At 37.1% G+C, this 21,623-nt stretch overlaps 1 protein-coding gene and 1 long non-coding RNA gene across 3 annotated transcripts in view; one reads left to right on the forward strand and one right to left on the reverse strand.

Moving 5' to 3' along the window:
- The window catches only part of NRXN3 (neurexin 3), a 1,564,316-nt gene that overhangs the window by 1,191,358 nt on the left and 351,335 nt on the right, over positions 1 to 21,623 (reverse strand). The gene's annotated exons all lie outside the window — the stretch shown is intronic.
- On the forward strand, positions 11,906 to 19,923 carry LOC141522289 (uncharacterized). Its single transcript, XR_012478183.1, has 3 exons — positions 11,906 to 12,076; positions 15,737 to 15,879; positions 18,912 to 19,923. It is a non-coding gene; the product is annotated as an uncharacterized LOC141522289 (long non-coding RNA).

The following is a 21,623-nucleotide window of genomic DNA, read 5'->3' on the forward strand; positions in this document are numbered from 1 at the left end:
AACAAATTTTGTAAATCTTTGGTTTGTGATGTTAAAATCTTGTAGTCTATTGCTCCTCTAATACTCTGTTAAAACATTTCACCTTGGCCAGTCTGACCTTAGCCATTGATGGATCAAGCTTACACTGGTGTGATGGAAAGGACATGTTGGACTTAAAGGTCACACACCTTGGGACAAAAGGACCATTCTCCAAGCACCATGCTTGCCTAACCCACTACAAAAGTGCATTTGAGTCTGTAAGAGAAGAGTAGGCCCCTTCTTCTCTCCCTCTTCACCCTACCTTCAGCTTGCAAGGATGGCTATCTCTTTCTTTCTTAGACCATGTGCTCCCAGCCTAGACCCACTGAAGAACCTTGGGCCCCTATGCCATGTGGCCAGACTAAGCTATCCCTTATGGCTGTCTCTCTCTCTCTCTCTCTCTCTCTCTCTCTCTCTCTCTCTCTCCAACCTCACCTAGCCCCTGTCCTCGCAGGTTTTATTGCTTCTCCAGGAGGAGAAAAGGTTTTAATCTGTACACTTTGTAGGCTTTTATAATAAATCCTGAGCAGTTTAAAATCCCAGGACTGTATGTGAATTCATTCACTATTCAAGGCCTCTCAAATTTAAATTTGATGACCCCAATCATCAGGCAACACTAGAACCTAGGTGGTTCAGGGTCAGGAATCAGAAAGACCAGAGTTCAAATCCAACCTCAGGTACTTATTGTCTAACCATAAACAAATCACTAACTTTTGTCTGCCTCAGTTTCCTCAACCCTAAAATGAAGATAATAATAATAAAACCTACCTCTCATGATGATTATAAGAAAAATAAAATGAGATGATATTTGTAAAGAAAAAAAATAGTGTCTGACAAATAGTAAATACTCAAGAAATACTTGTCTCCTTCCTTCTTTCCTCATTTTTCATCTCTTCTGTTATCATTACCTCCTTTGTCCAGGTCATTGTCTCTCACCTATTTGAATACAACTGCAATCTCTCTCTATTTCAATCTATTCTGCATACCTGCCAGATTCAACTTCCTAATGCACTAATCTAATCACATCACTTCTCTTTTCAATTTGAATCAATTCAACAAACACTAAGCATTTATTAGGGCAAGTCAGTGTCCTAGATGCTAGAGCTATAAGGGAAAAAAGGCCCTAATGCTCAAGAAGTTTATAATCTGCTCTAAGACTTTAACTGCCCCTACAAACTCCACTCTATCTTTATCATATTACCTTTAGAGTCCAAAAACTATTTTTACTATATGACATCCAAAACAACTGATGATATAACAATCTACCTTTCCAAAAACATCCCACCTACTTCACTTTGTTCCTCCAAAGTGCCATGGGACTTCATACCTCCCTTATGATAATAATAAATACTTAACTTTATACTTTTTTATATTTGTAAGGTGCTTTCATATATTTTATTTCAATGAATTAATCCCAGACAAGGTTACTAAAATTCCCAGAGGTTATATGATTTGCCTAATATATCTTAGACAAACCCAGAGCTTCTGACTCTAAATTCAGTGGGTTGCTTTTTTTCCCCCCACAATATCACACTACCTCATTCTTATGACACATTTCATTCTACCTTGAATTATAAGCCTCAGTTGGAAAATAGACTCCATGAGGTCAGGGAATGTTTCTAATTTGTTTCTGTATCTCCTTCAGTGCCATATACACAGTATGTGTTAATATTTGCTTACTTGAATTGAATCAAATGGTTATTACTATCAAAGACTGTCATACTAGCAGCCTCATTTTTCTGCAAGCATGTATTAAACATCTATTGTATTTTAAAGTCCATGGTAGTCACTGTGTATACAAAGACAAAACAGTCTTACCAAGGTCAAATAGACTTTACAGAAAAATAATAACATCCCTAATTGTTGCTTGTATAATATGGGAATATCAGAGAAAACATATGAAACACTATGTCCTAGGGATAAGGACCAATATCTGATATTCCATTCCAGTAGTTACTGGATTCCTCAAAATTTCTGAACAAGACATAAGTGAAAAGGATATCCATTGAAAGAAAAGAAATACCTTTAGAGGCAGCTCTAGTACTCAGTATGTTCTAATCCAAACAAATTTTTCTTTGAAAATTAATGTTTTGTGTTCATTTAAAGCATTTACCTGAAGCCTGTTCTCACACCTGGAAAACACTTCTCTCTATTATCTATGTTTCTCAAAATTCCTAGTTTCTATAAAAGCTCAATTCAAATGATACCTACTACATGAGATCTTTCTCAAGTTACTAGTTACAAACCCCTCCCCCCAAAAAACCTCACATTTATTTTGTATATATACCCATTGTGGATTAGATTGGGTGTTTTGTGTATGGACTGGGCAAGATGGTCCAGCTGAGATCCCTTCCAACTCTTAAAATCTGTGGTTCATGTTGGGAATGCATCTCTAAGAATACAAAAGACAAAATTAAAGTTCAGGTTCCATGATTGCGTGCTTCACCTTCCATTGATGGATATATTATTCATGCTGTTTTCAAAATTGGGATAAATAGAAAAAATTAAGTTATTATTGAAACAGTTAAGTAAGCGAATTGGGTACTATCTATTAAAAAAGTCAGCAAAGCAATTAAATAGAATTTGAAAGCAATAGTTTCTGCACATAAACCACTTGTATATAATCAAGAGTGTTCACTTATTTGAAAACTGAGCCAAGCAGTACCAGTTTGCATCATAATGCCCTGGTGATCACATTTCATTCAAACTTACTACAAAATTAAATTAGAACTTTCTCCTGAAAAGTGGTCTAGGTGATTTCTAACATAGTTCTACAACTCAACAACTCATGAAGGCATTAGCTCCACGAGGACCATGAACAGTGAATGATTCCAACACAGCATTATTCAATTCAAAAATCATTAGGTGCCTTCTTTATGCAAGAACATTGTGCAGAGAAGTACTGGGGGAAATAAAGTTTAAATAAAATTATGGATCAGGTCTTCATCTAGCTTATAATCTATAGCCATGGCAAACATTAATTCTAAGAAAACAAGGACCTTGACATATGTGTTTTTCTCCAGCTGAACATTTTGCACTTTAACCTGTCTATGAAAGGGAATTGTATAAAATGTCAATAATAAATGCCCTCAATACCAGCATTCCACTACTGGTATTTATGCAAAAGGAGATTCAAATGAAGCCCAGCAGCTCTGAGATGTGTTTTAAATTACAAGGTCAGCATCATTAACACAACTACCAACTCTAGGGAAGAAAAGTGGCATATCAAACAGGAATTGTATTTAGTTATAGTCATTTTGTATATTCACTTTCCTAAGAGATTGTATATATATATATATATATATATATATATATATATATATATATATATATATATATATATATATATATCTGAATGCAGTGGTAAAATGAAGAGATCAAATACTTTATTATCTTATTTTTTAAATAAGAAAATAAATGATAATGTTCTATAATGGGAGCTAGAGGAGAAAAAAAGAGACAGATGCTTTAATTAGCACATCCTGATGAGAAGTCCAGAACAGAGGAAAATAGGAACTGGGTCTTTTTTCTCTATGATTTGTGATTCTTTATAATACAATTATGATTGACATTACTTTCATTTAATTTCCAAGAGGAAGGAGCACCTACCTGCTCTGAGAATAAATACATAAGCATCAAGTATCAACCTAATCAATGTGGTCCTAGGTAAGCCCCCTGCCCACCCATTGTGACTTGCCTCCTACTCTTGTATTTTCCACAGAAAGGGAAGAAATGGTCAAAATTGAGAGAGTGGATCAAGGGTTAGAGGCAAAGGTAAATCAAACAATGAGCAAGAATTAAAATAAGCGAGTATTTACTAAGCACTTTGTAGCAAACATTTTTCAAGGCATTGGGAATAAAAATACAAGGAATGAACTGGTCCCTGTTTTTAAAGGATTGACATTATAATAGGAGAATACAGCTATAAAGTGACCAAGGAAGGGAGTTTTGGTCTAGGTAGATAGATGAATAGTAAGTAGAGCTTTGGAGCAGTGAATGGTATTCTCCATTCCAGTGGCAATGATAGTATTGAATTAATTATTTCTAGAGTAGATGAAAAAACTAGAAGACTGGTGGGGTTGGGCAGCAATAGATTTGAGTAAATGACATTATATGCAACCTGTTTATGGCCTGATTTTCTCATAGATAATTGGATGTGATCTGGGGTGGCTAGATATAGTGAGTTAAAGTGAGTTTATATTTGCACTCCAATGAAAATATCTCCACTCCAGGGTCTAATCCCCAAATTAAATAGACTGCCTTCCCTCAACCCCAGTGGAGAAATATTATCTTTGTACTATGTTGGAATGATCACTATTCTTAGTGCAGAGAAGCAGGCAGCAACAGTGCCAATGGCAAGATCATCATTTAGGATTGGAGTTTAAGGGAGAATTAAGAAATTGATCATTCTTCCTAGACTGGAGACAAAATGATCTGGCATCAGGCCTGGCTGAATGTGTATAAGTTCTTTTACTGTGACACATATACATATGTATTTTTAAATACAAACACACACTTCAATTGTTCTGACTGCAAATAAAATTTTGTGCAAAATCCTCTAGGATTTGGGCCCTGATAATTCTCACAGATCAGAGTTATCCTAACAGCTGAGAATTACATGCCCCATCTCCCACTCCCTGCTGCCTAGATCTCCTCAACAGCTTAGTGTTTCACATCTGCTTTTGGCATCTTTTCCATAATCACAGTAATAATAGCTGACATTTATATAGCATTTTAATGTTTGCAAAGGATTTTGCATACATTGTCTCATTTGATACTCCAGAAAGCCTATGAGATATATATATATATATATATATATATATACATATATGTGTAGCATATATATATGTAGCATATATATATATAGTATATATACTATATGTATGTATTATCTCCATTTTGCAGATAAGATGCAGATAATATGACTCAGTCACAGAGAATTTAAATGATTCATCTATAGGTAAAAAAGCAGAATTTGAACCAAATTCTCTTTAAACACTAAATCCAATGTTCTTTTTTGTTGCTCCATATTACCTCCCTGCCATCTCTTCTACTCCAATAACTGAACAGATCCTTTCAATGCCATCTCTTACTGTTTTAATCCTGTTTTCTGATTCTCTGGTTGGATAGCTAGAAACTTAAGAAGGAACTTCCAAGGAAAGTAGTAGATACTTTATCAAGGAAATTATTTAAAATTCTCTGGGGGCAGCTAGGTGACACAGTGGATAAAGCACCGGCCCTGAAGTCAGGAGTAGCTGGGTTCAAATCTGGTCTCAGACACTTAATAATTGCCTAGCTGTGTGGCCTTGGGCAAGCTACTTAACCCCATTTGCCTTGCAAAAACCTAAAAAAAAATGGTCTGGATACATGAACAAGGAATATATACATGGGAATGGATTCAAATTCTGTCCACTGGGATTTAACCAAATAATACAGGCTCAAATTGGGGCAGCTGGGTAGCACTGTAGAAGAGCACTGGAATCAGGAGGACTTATCTTTATGAATATAAATCTGACCTCACACACTTACTACCTATTTGAATCTTAGGTGCAAGTCACTTAACCTTATGTGCCTCAATTCCTTATCTGTAAAATGAACTGGAGAAAGAAATGGAAAACCACAGCAGTATCCTTGCCAAGAAAACATAAATGGAATCATGAAAAATCAAATATTACTCAACAGCAGAATATTTGGTCAACTCGAGACTCTACTCACCTGACCAAGTGGTTTTCTCTAAGTGCAGCTCTATCGATGTTATTTGCCTCTCTGCTTAACAAACTCCAATTGCTCCCTATTACCTCCAGAACCAAAGTCCCCTCTGTTTGATTTTTCACCCCTTTTATAACTCGTTCCTCCCCTCCACAACTTCTTTAAACCAACTACACTGTTCTTTTTGCTATTCTAGCACATGACTCCAAATCTTTTAATGGCTGTCCTCTAAGCCTGGAATACTCTCATTCCTCCCCTCTGTCTCTCAACTTCCATTGACTTCCTTTAATACTCAGTTCAAATCCCACCTACACAGCATGAGTCCTTTGTTGGCCTTCACCTGCCCCCAACTAGAGTCTTCTCTTTGAGTTTACCTCTCAGCTTCTCTGTGGATACATAGTTATTTCTCCCTTGTCTCCCCATTGGAATGCAAGCACATTGAGATCAGAGACAATTGTTTTTATTGTATCCCCAGTGTATACTACATAGTATTATAAAATGACTGTTGACTGACTAGTGGTTCTTTCCATTTCTTATGCCCCCCTTTATTCATTTTCCATTCCAATCAAACTGTTCTATTAGCCATTTCCTCCTCATTTCATCTTTCAATTCATTTTGCAGAAGTGGTCACTTCTTCAGTTTTCCTTCACAGTATCCCTAAATTTCTCCAAGGAACAGTTCAGGTGTCAACTCCTATATGAGACCTATCAAGATCCCTTCATTATTAATACATTTCTCCCTTTTAAAACAATTTGTATTACTTTGAATATATTTTCTCTCCATAGATAAATAGATATCAATATTTAGATATTCAGACAAATTAGATAGGTAGCTAGAAAGCTAGATGGATAGACAAACAGACAGATATCCCAGTAGGATGTATACTCCTTGAGAGCAAGGGCTATTTCCTTTTTACTTTATTTCCTTAATACCTAGCACAGCACTATGCACATAGCAAGTTCATAATAAATATTGGTTGATTGGATTGAATTCACTGGGTTCTGACTTCTCAGTCATAATGTATTCCAGCTGAAAGGACAGGATTCAGAGTAAAGCAGAGATTCTGCTGGGCATCTCAATGTTGTCAAGTTGTTTTCTGTCAAAGTACAATCAATGTAAGTACAGTAAAGCTCAAGACAAGCCAAGATATTGCAGGATCCTGAGAAAATCAGCTGCTTGCAATGCTTATTTGGTGATGCTTCATGGACATCCTGCAAAATAGTCATGCTTCTTGTGAACATTTTTCCTCCAGGACTCTTGAGTGCTTTGAAAATGTTAATTAATGAATCCACCAGTATGAGGTACATCAATGTGACTCTAGAGTATTGTACCATTTCATAAATCTGAGTAGGTGAAGAGGCTGGATCACTTCACCCTACATGTAATTTCACTGTTTGGACTAGAACCCTAAGATCAGTAATAGACAACCTTTTAAGTTTATATAGATTCTCAGAGAGCAAACCACTAGTTATTTTCCAAGAGTCGCAGATCACTGCTGCCATCAGGCATTGGGAAAGTGATTGTCCTCTGGAGGGTGATTTTTTTTCCCTTCCTCTGTCCCAAATTCTCAGCAAAGACAATATTGGTCTGTCCCCTAGAAACTAGGCATGTGGGCTTCTGGCAAATAATAATTTTAAAAAATTTATATAGCACTTTCTCTGTGCCAGGGACTGTGATAAGCACTTTACGAATGCTATCTTGTCTGATCCACAAAAACACCCCTGAGAGATAGCTGTTATTATTTACCCCATTTTGCAGATGATGTCTACCCACTAAGTCAAAAATGAAAAGTGGAAAAGGATTAATGCAAGGCAAGAAGAGAGAAGGTCATAGAGAATTATAGGAATGTTGAAATGATTTCTCCAAGAGAAATGAAGCTGCAATTACCATTAAAGGATGAGTTCAGATCATGGAACTGCATCGTTTTCTACTTCGCTCAAAAAAAATGAAATAAAAAAGTATGGATTCTGATAATTCCCAGAATACCAGGTAGGAAAAGCTTGAAGATCAACAATTAGTGTACTGATATAGTATGCTACTGGATATAACTAACCCACTGTTAGTAAAGTGCTCTGAGCCATTTTCTGGCACTGGTGAGTTAGAGACTCAGCCATCCATGTTCTCTCAATGGTACTCTTTGTTGGGAGCGGCATGTCTATGTAGAGGAAACCAAAGGAGTAGTACACTTGTGTTTACTGTTCCCAGACTTGGAATAGATCAGAAGTCATAAAATGGAAGATTCAAAGATCAAAAGATGATAGAGTAAGAGTTGGGAAAGACTTGATAAGATTGGAATGGGATACAGTGGTTTTTTTGGAGTGATCTATATTTGTATGAGTGAACTAATAGGGGATCACAATGTTCACCAATAAGTAGATATTTCTCCTTATTCGAGCATATGTTCCTCAAGGACAAGGATGGAAAAACTTTTTCATTTATATTTATAGCACTTAGCAGAAAGCCTAGCATATAGTAACTGAACAAATGCTTTTTCTTTTCTTCTACATCTAATAAAATCATCTCATTTTACAGATGCACATGTTAAGTAACAAAAATAATAATATCTGTTGTTCAGTCTTTATGACCCCATCTGGAGTTTGCTATTTCCTTCTCCAGCTCCTTTTACAGATGAGGAAACTGAGTCAATCAGGATAAAGTGACTTGCCCAGAGTCACACAGCTAGTAAGTATCTGAGGCCAGATTTGAACTCAGGAAGAAGAGTCTTCCTGACTCCAGACCTGGTGTTATTTTATTCTGTGTGTCACCTACCTTCCCTATAATGAAGATAATTATGCAGCTTTTTAGAGTCTGCAAGTGTCTTACATATTTTTCTCATTAGAGCTTTATAATAACACCATGAAGTAGGTATGACAGATGTTATCATTCTCATTTTACAGATGAGGAATTTGGGGCTCAAAAATATTGAGTGATTTGCCCAAAGTCACAGAGCTAGTAAGTGTCAGAGGCAGGTTTGGAACAGAAGCCTTCCTTATCCCTAATTTAGCACAATGGCCATTATAGATACAGTGCACAAGATCAGGCAGGTTTTAAGTAGCAGAGGTAGACTTCCAACCCAGGATCCCTCATTTCAAATCCATAGTTCACTGAACTACATTACACTAAATGGAGGAGAAATTAACTGACCAATGCATAATCTCAGCCTCATTAACATCATGCATGTGAACTTGGGGGGAAAATATTTTATTACCTATTTTTATTATTTGAAGTTTGAGTTTGTTTTTAACATTTTCAGTTTTGAAGTTTATTCTTCACTGACAAACTACTGACCTAATCGGTCACAGAGTAGTCTTTCTTCCATACTGACAGAACAGATTGGTGGTTCAACGGATAGAATCAGTCAGGAAGGCCAGAGTTCAATTCCTTCCTCAGATACTGGCTAACTGTATGCCTATGGGTAAGTCACTTAATCTTTGACTACAGTTTCCTCAACTGTAAAATGGGGGTAATTATAACACCTACTTTCCCAGTATTTTTGTGAAGTTTGGATGAGATTAAGCTTATAAAGTGAGCTTTTATTTTAATAGTGATACTGCAGATAAAGTGTACAATTTGGAGTCAAAAAAGACTTCAGTGTGACTCCTACCATAGACACTTCTAATCCCACCATAGACACTTGACCTTGGACAAGTCACCCCTATTTCTCTCAGTATGAGTTAATACACTTTCCCCTTGGGTTATTATGAGACACAAATGAAGTAATGCATGTAAAGTACTTTGTAAACCATAGAGCATATATAAATTCTGGCTTTCATTATTACATATTACTTCCTGTTAAACAATCCATCAGACAATCATTTTAGGGTCACAAAATAGTACTCTTTTTTTCTTCCTGAGTCCAAGCTACATTTAATTCTATGTGGAAATAAAAAATTAATCCCCATATTAACAAGATATGAACTCTTAAACTATCCTAGAAGAAAGATGAAGAAGGATACCAACTAATGGGTGGATGGTTGAGATCCTCTCAGTTATTCCATCTTTTTCATCTATCCCAATCCCAGAAAATTGTCCATTGCATTTTTCTCAATTTCACACTTCCCCAATTTTGCCCTGTCCTCTACTGCTTCTAAGATAATAATCTTAATACCTTACATTTATACAAAACATTAACTTTTCAAAGCACCTTCGTGTATGTCATCTAATTTAATATAGAAAATCACTTCTTACAATACCAGCAAGTCAGCCCATTGCATTTTCAGACAATCAGAGCCATCCAAACTGGTCTGAGCTGCTTTATGAAGTAATGAGTCCCCTTTCACTAGAAATGTTCAAGCAAAAGGGAAGCAGCTGTATGACCAGTTCTTGCGGATGCTGAAAAGATTCATCTGTGTCACAAGAATTTTGGGCTTGGAATTAGGAGTCAGAACAGTACCATGGAAAGGAAACTGGATTTGGATTCAAAAACCCTGGATGCAAGTCCTGTATATGCCATATATTATGAGTGTGATCTTGTATACTTAACTTCTTGGACCTCAATTTCCTCATCTGTGAAATGAGGGATTTAGAATAGGACTCTCAGGTTCCTTGCATATTTAAAACTAAATTCCTGTAACCTGAATTTAAATATTTTTTTACACTTAATATTAAATCTTATTGATGGATCAGCTAAGACACATCACTTCTTTTTGAGCCTCAGTTTCTTCATCTACAAAATAGGGGCAATAATTCTTGCATTAGTTTACCTCATGGGATTGCTATAAGAAATCTACTTTGTAGAGTTTAAAATATTACATAAATATGAGCAATGATTAGTAATATTATTGAGTAGGGTTTGGGCTAAATGATGAGTATATGAGTCTAATCTTCTCAACAGCTGTATTCAATTGATTAAAATAGATGATATTCTTTCCATCTGACAGAAAAAGAACCTGAGGCATTTATGGTTAAGTACAAAAATAATTATCAGCAGAATGTGGATTAGAATTCAGGATTAGTCCTCATTGTTCTTTCTTAATATGTAAACTTTCCCCAATCTCATATACATATATGTGTATATATATGTTTTATACATACATATATATATATATATATATATATATATATATATTTCTTTTGGAGGGGGATAGAAAGTGGGGTAGCAATTGAGATTAAGTGACTTGCCCAGGGTTACACAGCTAATAAAGTATCAGAGGTCAAATTTGAACTCAGGTCTTCTAGACTCCTGAGCCAATACCTCTATTCACTGCTACCTATATGCCCCAAATACATAGTTTCCTATAGATCTGTCCTTGAGCATAGAGAGAAAAGAACAGACAGCTCTCCAAGTTCTTGTTAGTCCCACTGGCCTTGTTCTCAGCATCCTGCCTTGACAAAGTGTTGGAATTTTTGCCTCTAAACTCCTCTCTGACTTTAAGAGGCAACCTACCACAAAAAACCTTCACCAAAGACTTTCAGGGAGAAGCAAAGAGTTGTGAGTAGTTTATACAAAGCCTGGAAAAGGGAGGTCATGTTAGAAACATTATATGACATCCCTTGAAATAGGATTTGTATTTGTACAAAATAGAATAAAGAGGATATATAATAAGAGAGTGATAAGATTCACTGTGGCAGAAGAGGAAGCTAAATCCATAAAGTGTCTTTGCTCCAATTCCCTCATAAATTATATATATGAAGTCATTTACTCTTCCCATAGCCCCACAAGAGAGAGACAACCAGGCAAACATGCTCATCTTCATTTCATATGGAACTTGAACCCAATCAGATTAAATAAACATTTGAAGTTCATGCAATGAATCACTGTCCTCTAACCTCTGGTGTTCAGCTTCAATTGCCCTCATATTTTCTTTAATTTTAACAGCATTAAAAATTTTTAGGGTGTCCACTGATTCCAGAGGAACAAATAACGTTACCTTTCTGTTGCTTGTCTAGCTTATAAGTGGGTATATGAGGTAGAATTAAAGATACAGGGAAAATGACCTATGTTGAGGGCCTCTAACAAAACCAAATTGTCTCTTAAGGTATAGGTGACATTTCCTGAAAATTCTGTAACATAAAAACCCTCTCTGGAGATCATATTTCCATCAGGGCCCCCCCCCTCAACTAGTCAGATCCAGCACATATCTCCAGTAGAATCTTGGGAATATCTTCAGAGCCAATCAGGAAAGGGTTCTGTAACCAAGAGCAACCATTCTTTTTCTTCATCCCCATTTGGGAGGGAAGCCAGTGTAGATTATAATAGCCACAATCATTGGGGATTAGGGATAAAACTGAGAATTCAGTGCGGTGATGTTAGGAACTAGATTCACAGGAAAATCTCAATCATAGAACTTCCTTCACAGTAACAGCATTACACATACATGCATACACATATGCATGTATGTATTTTCATGTGAGTATATTTATAGGTGCATATGTATGTGTATACACAGATTCATGAAAAGCCTGAGAAATAGAGGGAGTGATGGAAAAAGACAAAGAGGACTCCTAAGAGTTTAGAGTTAGGGAAAAAACCCCAGAGATCATCTAATAGGACCCCTTCGTTTTATGTTATTTGTATAGTTGTTTTAGCCATGTCTAACTCCATTTGACCCCATTTGAGATTTTCTTGGAAAAAATACTGAATTGGTTTGCCATTTCCTTCTCCATCTCATTTTATAGTTGAGAATTTGAGCAAATCACTTTCCATATTTGCCTCAGAGACATATAATTAATAAGTATCTGAGGTCAGGTCTTCCTGACTCCAGGTCTTATGTTTTATGCACTGTAACCACCTATCTGCCCCTTCATTTTATAGATTTTCAGAAAAGGAGCCCAAAGAGGTAAAATACCAATTTGACAAAGGCCTTTCAGTTAGTGGCAAAAATAGGATTTGAACCTTTGTTTTCTTATTCCCCATCCAACCTAAATTCCATAGGACCATACTGCCTTCTCAAAAATGACAGAAATGGAGAATGGAAGAAAAAAGGAAGAATAAAAAGCAAGAATGATATTCTAAGAGAGTGTATGTGAGAAAAGAGAGTCTTCTTGCAAAAAAATAAGCCAGCACTAAAAGAGAGCAGAATGGTTGGAATTGAAAATATAATCTCTAGAAACAGGTTAGAAAACATCCTCTAGTTCTGGCCAAGATGGCGGAGAGAAGACAGAAAACATCCTCTAGGGGCGTGTGGCAGAAGGGTCAGTCTTCTTCTAGACTATTAACTGGAAACAGGTTAGAAAACATGCTCTAGGGGTGTGTGTAGCGGGGGGGGGGGGGGGGGGGATTCCTTCCCTAAAGATTAATGGTTGCCTGCACTATAAAACTCAAAAGACTTTAAAACCTAAATTAGGTTTTCACTATTCTCCCCATTTGAAAAATGAAAAAAATTGAGGTACAGAAAGTTGAGTAACTGCTAATTTTCTTGGCATGCTTATGTAAGGTGGAGCCTGCAGAAATTGAAATTAACTTGAACTGTTTTCCTACTTTTCTTCACTCTGTTCTCTTTATCTCTGTTCTTAGTGTAGGAGCAGTTGCCTGGAGCCCCTGCTTTGGGGTTCCCTACACTTCTCCAGGAAGGTGTCACTTCCTAAAAGACAACAAGCCTGTTTGCTCAGCAATTGTTTACAAAGGACAAATCACAGAAGACATATAGATGGTCTTTTTGACAGGCTTACAAAGTTATAGGATGGAAAGTAGCACAGGAGAACAGTGTGTGTTTGGACGCTCAGCAAAGCATTTGATGCCCCGTCAAAAAATTTTACTTGCAAATTCATTCAAATTGGTCAGGAGAAGAATAAAGCTTTTGTGGACTAAAAACGCAGGCTGTGAGACCAGAACCAAAGGGGAAAAAATGATCTGCAGAAACAGAGCCTGGGGTTGGGAGGGTGTTTGCAAAGTGCCAAGAGGATCATTGGAAAAGGCAGGGTGGTTCAGTAGGCAGAGATCTTACCAGAGGAAGGATAATCAGGGCTTGAGGACTCACTGCATAACCTAGTATAAATCATTAAATTCCCTTGAGCTTTTCCTATAAAATGGGGATAACCTGCTAATCGACTTCCCTGGGGGTTATTGGTGGAAAAGGAATAAAAATGCTCTAGAGGCCCTTGGTAAATACAGAGTGCTGTTCAAATGGCAATAATCATGTCAAATTTTATTTAAGATCTTCATTAAGGACTTCAAAGTGGAGTAGGCAGGCTGTTAATGAAATCTGTGGATAGTACTAAATTGGGCAAAGCTGGCAGTGCTGCTGAGAGGACTAGCAAATACTCAAATAGCATTGGACTTAAACCTCCAGCTGGCAGAAGGGTCAGTCTTCTTCTAGACTATTAACTCCCTAACACATCCTAAGGGCTATGGCTAGAGCTTTGCAATCAGTTGTGTGGTTTACCTCTCTTCCTTCATACCACCCGACAGGTGAGAACAGGGCATCCTCAAAGGGTCAAAAGAATCACAGGTTAGAGGATAACCAACTTAGAAATCACTGGGTTCAAGAGCTCTTAACCCAGGGTCTTGAACTTAAAGAAAAAAATAATCATTTCAATTAATTTTCTTTGTAACCCTATATAGTTTGTTATGCATTTAAAAAACATTATTTTGAGAGGGTTCATCAGACAGCAACACAAAAAGCCCAGTTAAGAATCAAACCCCAATCTCCTCCAATTGCCTCAGCTTCTGGATGAGGGAACTGGGTCAGAGAAAACTGAAAGAATTTATCTCAGGATTTAAATAGCATGAATCAAGATTCAAACCCAACCCTTATGATTTCGAAGGCAATATTCTTGCCATTGTGCAACAGGAACTGAGTAGTATTGATGTAATCTCTGCCTTGATAATGGAGGAAAGTGAACCCAGCATCAGGAAAAGGATATATATTTAAGGGAAAGATCATTTTCAGACCAAACTAGTGGAGTCACCTCCTTTTTTTCACCTTACAAACTATGTCCTAGGTTATTTTTTGAAGAATTCTTCCTTATATTAAGCAAAAATATGCCTTATAATAACATTTACCAGTTTTACTTTCTGGATGCATATGGAATTTAATTTCTCTTTTTTGAATTTTTTTGAAATGCCTAATTTAAAGTTACCTCTTCAACTGTTTACAGCTATCATATTACCCAAACTCAGCTTCTCTTCAGGTCATATGTCCCTGGCTTTTTCACCTGTTGCTCATAAGACAATTTCATGGGCAGCTAGGTTGCATAGTGGATAGAGCACCAGCCCTGGAGTCAGGAGTACCTGAGTTCAAATCTATCTATATAAAGATATAGTTTCAAATATATGAGTTCAAATATATCTTTATATTATCTCCCCTTAACTGGAAATGATGTCACTCACTATTGACCAGTACCAAAACTTTGACCTACTCCATTTCTGACCTGGGTTAGTTTATAGCTCCTTAAGCAATAGGGGCTTACCATGTTGGTACTAAATGTTGCAAAAATCAAACCAGTTTTTATATAGTTCAGAACTCCAGAGCTCAAACATTCCACCAACCTCAGCCACAAAGAAATCATAGGCATGCACCATTACATCTCTGGCAACTAGGTGGCACAGCAGATCATGAACCAGGTCTGAAGTCAGGAAGACCCACCTTTCTGAGTTCAAATGAAGCCTCAGATATTTAGTAGATGTTTATCCTGGGCAAGTCACAACCCAATTTGTTTCAGTTCCTTATCTATAAAATGAGCTAGAGAAGGAAATGACAAACCATTCTATCATCTTTGCCAAGAAAATTCTAAATGGGATCATGAAGAGTTGTACAAGACTGAACAATCACCACCACTACCATCCCTAGTAAGAAATATTTCTTGGGGGCAGCTAGGTGGCTCAGTGGATAGAGCACAGGCCCTGGAGTCAGGAGGACCTGAGTTCAAATCCAACATCAGACACTTACTAATTACCTTGACCGTGGGCAAGTCACTTAACCCCATTGCCATATAAAAAAGAAATATTTCTTTATATTAGATAAGGCTTAAAGTGTTGCCACCTTTTAAGACCCTTAGGAGCACAAATTTTTTCACAATAGAAAGGCCCCTGGTAGGACCATTCCTGACCTCTCAAATCTCTTTATAGGTGGCATCTGCTCAGACCTAGATACCTGATGGACAGAGTACTTCAAATTTGGCTTTATCAAAGACATAGAAACAATGTTCCAATGAATATCTTGTTATATTAACCTACTGTAAAAAGGAACATAGATTTCAAGATGCTACAAGGTACCTCTTTCCAGCTTGATTTACACCTCTCTTTAGAAGTACTTGCTGATGTCACAGTAGTCTTATTTAATGCCACTGCTCTTATTTAATGAGTAGTCCCCAAGACTATTCAGCCAGGAGTATAATTTCTCCCCTGCAAACTATTGCAATTTTTCATTTACCATATATTGTGGGGTATAAATTGAATTGGCATATAGGTCAGCCTGAATTTTTCTGAATGAAAATTCAGGCTATGACCTACATTTGCCATATAGTTTGACTCTCTTCCCAATGCTGCTCTCAAAAACTGCAGCTGGAGGGCAGCAGAGCTTCCCCTAACCTGGTACTGAAGTTGAGAATGGCTAAAGATCACTCAGCCCTTTCCTTGATCCTTAATTCTGCCTGTTAATTAGCCCATTGAAAATTGCTTAAACTCTTGCTGCTTAGCAGAAGTAGTCATAGAAATTAACCCCAACTTGGAAGAATTTTTTTAATACCTAAAAGGATGAAGTATATGCTAACATTATAAAAGATCACTAACTAGTCAGTCATACCCACATCAAGAAGATATCCCTCATCTAGGTGAAGAAGATTCATTAGACTTCTAAATTCTCCCAATAGAATGTCATCCTAGGTGCCTCCCCATAGTTCTAGATCATCTTAACTAAGAATACAGGATATTTCAGCATTATGTAGAAGAAAGTATCCTGGACTTGGGGTCATAAAGCACTGAATCCTTGCTCTTCTTCCATTTGTGTAATTGTGGGTGAGTTCACATATATGAACCTCAATTTCTTCATAAGTACAATATTGATAATACTATTTGTGCTAATTGTCTCACAGGGTAATTGTGGGAAAAAAGTTCTTTGCAAATCTTAAAGTTATATAAAGGGAATTATTACCATTAATATTGACATCATATTTCAGGTTCTCATCAGAGAATGTGAACGTACACTGAGAAGCATTTATCACTTGCCAAATGCCAAAGGTTCCCTAATATTGTCCATGTTAACTAACTTAATTTTAGGTTCTCTAAGAACTAAACCTGTATTAAATTAGAGTACTGGCAAGTAACATCCATTGCAGCTCCTCTTTGGGATAATGAACTCTTGCCATATGGATTTGGAAGAACCAACCAGGAGCTGTTGGTCAAACCTCCCAAGCAGACCAAGGGTCCAGAGGACAAGTGTCTGCTCACATAGTCAAAGCCATGGGGGGTACCTTGTGATCAAAGATCTGAAAGTTTCCTAACTATCCCTGGCATATCAGGCTAAAAACAAACTCCAATTGTCCAGAACTATACTCTCTATAGACATAAAGCTACCATTGGACTCCTTTTTTAACCTATCATATCCCAGTGGCCATCAGATAATTTTTTCCCATCACTTGGGCAAATCCCAGAGAATGAGAAAGCAAGAAATTCATCCTATGGTAGAGATAGACCAATATGACCTATTTTTCCCTCATTTTTATGTCAGACCCTAATTCATATACAATCTGGAAAGTGGAGTGATACGGAAATGAAGGGAAAGTCCAAATAAGAGTTAGCATCAAGGAAAATACATAAAACACACACACACACACACACACACACACACACACACACACACACACACACACACACACACAAAAAAAAAACATCAAACAAAACCATCTAAAAGGAAGCCAGAGATGCCAGCAGGACTCTGCATGTGTGGCTGAGAGGAAAGTTATTTACAGCAAGGTCTGGCCTCTTGCTGCCACCATGTAATTCCAGGCAATTGCACTTCCAAATAGATCTTTTTGGAGAAAATCAACAGTGGCTTTGCTTTCAATCTACTGGAAAATGAAGTCCTGTGAATGTGTTACATAAGCCCACAGCAGGAGGAGCAGGGAGCTCATGGGAGCTCACTGCTCAGCCAAAGAAGGACAAGGCACTAATCTCCTTCTGTCCTCCTGAGGCCCCTTCACAGCTGCCTCCCCCTTCACTGCCGACCCTGTTCACTGTCAGCATGGGCTGTCTCAGTGACTATGGCTAAGGCTAGGGAATGGTGTAAGTGAAACCAGCCAGAGTTAATAGCGAAGAGTTTAAAAGAGGGAATAATGGACTAGAAGGAAAACATGGATTAGTTGCTTGGGTTTGTTTTTTTAAATGTTGGAGGAAAATGTTGAAAATCATATCAAACTTAAAGATGAAAGGGACCACAGAGAGCTTTTGAATCCTTCATTTGAAAGACAAAGTTAAAGTTCAGAGAAATTAAGTGGTCACACAGGTAGTAAAGCCCAGATGTGAGCCCACTTAAACCCAATTTAAATCCAAACTCTTGAGATATAATGGATGAGGGGCAGCTAGGTGGCGTAGTAAAGCACCGGCCTTGGAGTCAGGAGTACCTGGGTTCAAATCCAGTCTCAGACACTTAATAATTACCTAGCTGTGTAGCCTTGGGCAAGCCACTTAACCCCATTTGCCTTGAAAAAAAAAACCTTAAAAAAAAGATATAATGGATGATCATTTCAATTTAGCAAGAGTAGCTAGGTATTTTCTTATTATGCCCTTTATAACCTATCTCCTACCTTTCCAGGTTCTTACACCTTCCTCTCCAAAATTGTACTCTTCAAACCAGTGAAACTGACCTCCAGGCTCTTCCACAAACAGACATTCCATTTCTTGGTTTTGAGTTTTTTTTCCTCTGGCTGTCCCTCATATCTGAAATACTCAACATTCTCCACTCCAACCACTGACCTCCCTGGCTTCCTTTAAGTTCAAACAAAAATTCCATTTTCAACAGGAAGCCTTCTTCAACTCCTCTGAATTCTAGTGGCTTTGCTCTTTTAATTATTTCCTATCTATCCTGTTTAAAGCTTGCTTTGTATGTATTTCTTGGCATGTTGTCGCACCATTAAATGTAAGCTCCTTGAGGGCAGAAACTATCTTTGGCCCTCATTTTGAATCCTCAGTTCTTAACACACAATCATTGGAACATAGGAATTTAATAAATGTTGATTGACTCATTCTGTCCACTTACTGTCTTGCATTTCAACTCCATTTTTGTTCTCTCTTTGCCATTCCAAAGATTATTTTCCATGGCCCAGCTACAGAGAAAGGACCAACAATTCCCACGACCTCCACCAGTTGTCACTCACAAGTAAGTCAACCAAGATAAAGCAATAGGGCTTATTGAGGAAGAAGCAGGAGGCAGCTTTTGCTAACCAAACCAAACCATCACTACCCCCTTGGCAGCTCTTTCCTTTAAGACCCTGATGGAGATTTTCCAGGCCCCTGAAATCAAGAATCTTCAGAAAAGTATCATTTCCTTTTCACTACTCTCAGCCATCATCCTAGAAAGCAATAATGAGATAGAGACCAGCAATCACTCCTGCAGGCTCTACCGACAAAGTTACTGAAGACCCAGAAAAGAAAGTTCTTGTCACCAAAGTCTATTGAAAACTGATATTATTTTTATCAATGGAAATGACATTGTTACTGCATGCTAAGGACCACATGACTTCCATCTGACTTGCAGCTGAAGCTTTCCATATATACTGTCTCTTATTAGAATATAAGCTTCTTGAGAACAGGGACTACTTTACTTTTCTATTTATATCACTCAAATTCTCAGCATAGTGCTTTTTCATAGTAAGCACTTAAGAAAAACTTCATTCATTCAGTCAAACTAGTGTTTTAAGATCTAGTACAATGACTACTATTGAAGCTTATCTTTGGCACCAGTAAATTTATAAAATGTTTGGAATGAAGAGGATCTACTAACTAATATAATCTAACTCCTTTTAACAAAATGAAACCCAACAAAGTGTAGATTCTTGGCCAAGGTCACACCAAGTTAGTAGCAGAACTAAGACTAGCTCCAAGGTCTTCTGATTTCCCATCCAATATTCCTTCTCTCCCCAATATATCCTACATATTTTAGCACTTCTTCACCCCCTTCACCAGATATTTGTATCCTGATTATAATGATGTACTCATTACTTTCATTCACCTGATTTAGAATTGTAAGGAAGCTTGGGTATCATTTAATCCAACCACCACCACATTTGACATATGAGGAAATAAAAACATATAAAGAAGCAGAGACAAAACTCAAATTCAGGTGCTCTAATTATATTTTAAAATAAAGCAGTGCTTAGAATTCATGCATTCAGCAAACATTTATTCAAAGCTGCTTTATATTAGATACTGTACTAAGTTCTGGGGGGGAAGAAAGAGAAGCAATGGCAAAATCTATGCTTTCCAAGTTCTTATGCTCTTTATTGGGGGAGATAAGGCATGACCATAAAAACTACAGTTCAAGTGACAATTACCAATGTAAGTGATCCTCAGTTCTATAGTGATCCAAAGTTAGGCTTTGTGGCTTTCACCAACAAAGTCTGGGTTTAATTTCTTATCAGAAAAATAATTTTATAAAGGGTTGGACTAAATAGTTTCTTAATTCCTTTTCAATTCTGAGATTCTATATGTTGAGATTTCAAGGAAGGGAACAGATAACTGGTTGGGTGATGGTGATCAGGGAAGGCATTTCTTTGTGGGGGGAGACCTTAGGAAATGATCAGGAATTTAGTATTTGGAAATATGGAATGGAGGGAGGGGTGGAGGTGGGAGGTTCCAGCGAAAATGAAGTAGACAAAGAAAATGAGGTAGCAAAATATAAAATATGTTCAGAGATGAGTAGATCCATTTGTCTGAATCTTATATGGGAGAATAGTGGGAAATAAAAAGTAGGTTGAAATATGATAATTTGGGGGGATTGGATGCTAAACCAAGAAATTACTAAGAATTTCAAGCTCTGTAGTACCTGTCATAGGAGAATATATGTTTGGGGATGTCTTGCAAGTGTCCCTTGCAAGTGAAACAGTAAGTGAACAATATCCCAGAACTGAGACCTTCAAGGCCTAGTGCCAATGAGAAATGAGAGAGCTGCTTCTGACTTCTGTTGTTCTGTTGTTAATAAGAATGAGGCAAACTTTTACATGACACCAATCTTTCTTGCTCTGGTAGACCCAATATGAGCTACCTGAAACTGGTGGACAGTGCAGAAAATCCCATTTACCTTTTTCTAAATGCACTTATCTGTTTATTAGATTTTCTATTAACTATACTAAATGTCATTAGGCCTCAGGGCACCCACTGAATTAAAATGATACAGTCAAAATATATAATTATAGGTTTGAGAAGCAGTAATGAAAGAATAATAATCACACTCTTGCTCTAAGATCATAATTTAACATCGTTATCTTTTTTAAGTATATAACAGCAATAGGGAAATCTGGCATTGCCATTCCCATTTTAGAGTTAAAGAAAAACATACTGAGAAGTGACATGTCAAGAAGAGAAGGGACTTTATAGGTCATCAACTCTCCCCTCTCCTTAGAGTTGTCCAATCCTTCTGGGACTAGAATATATTAGTTGATTGCCAATATGAATTCAACCCAGATGGGTATGGTGGCATCAGATCATGACAGGTTTTGTCTGGCAGGTAAAAGAGTTTGAATTTTACTCATGAGTCAATCTGTAGGTCACTGATAGATTAATCTATCTGCCCTAGGTTTCTTAATTAGTCTTTCCTTTCTACTATCACTGATGCCCATAGATTCTCTGTATGATTGCCAATATAAACATTCTTTTACCAACAGAATTAACTAGGTTAACATAAATTCTCCTTTTGACAACAAAATCATAATCCTGTAATACATGAGGACAATATGGTGCTAATAGTAGCAAACTTGGTTTTCCCTCCAACTACCTTTTCTGGTTTGGTCTTTGGCTGTTA

This window comes from Macrotis lagotis, chromosome 4 (assembly GCF_037893015.1).
Source record: "Macrotis lagotis isolate mMagLag1 chromosome 4, bilby.v1.9.chrom.fasta, whole genome shotgun sequence".
Taxonomy (NCBI): Eukaryota; Metazoa; Chordata; class Mammalia; order Peramelemorphia; family Peramelidae; genus Macrotis; species Macrotis lagotis.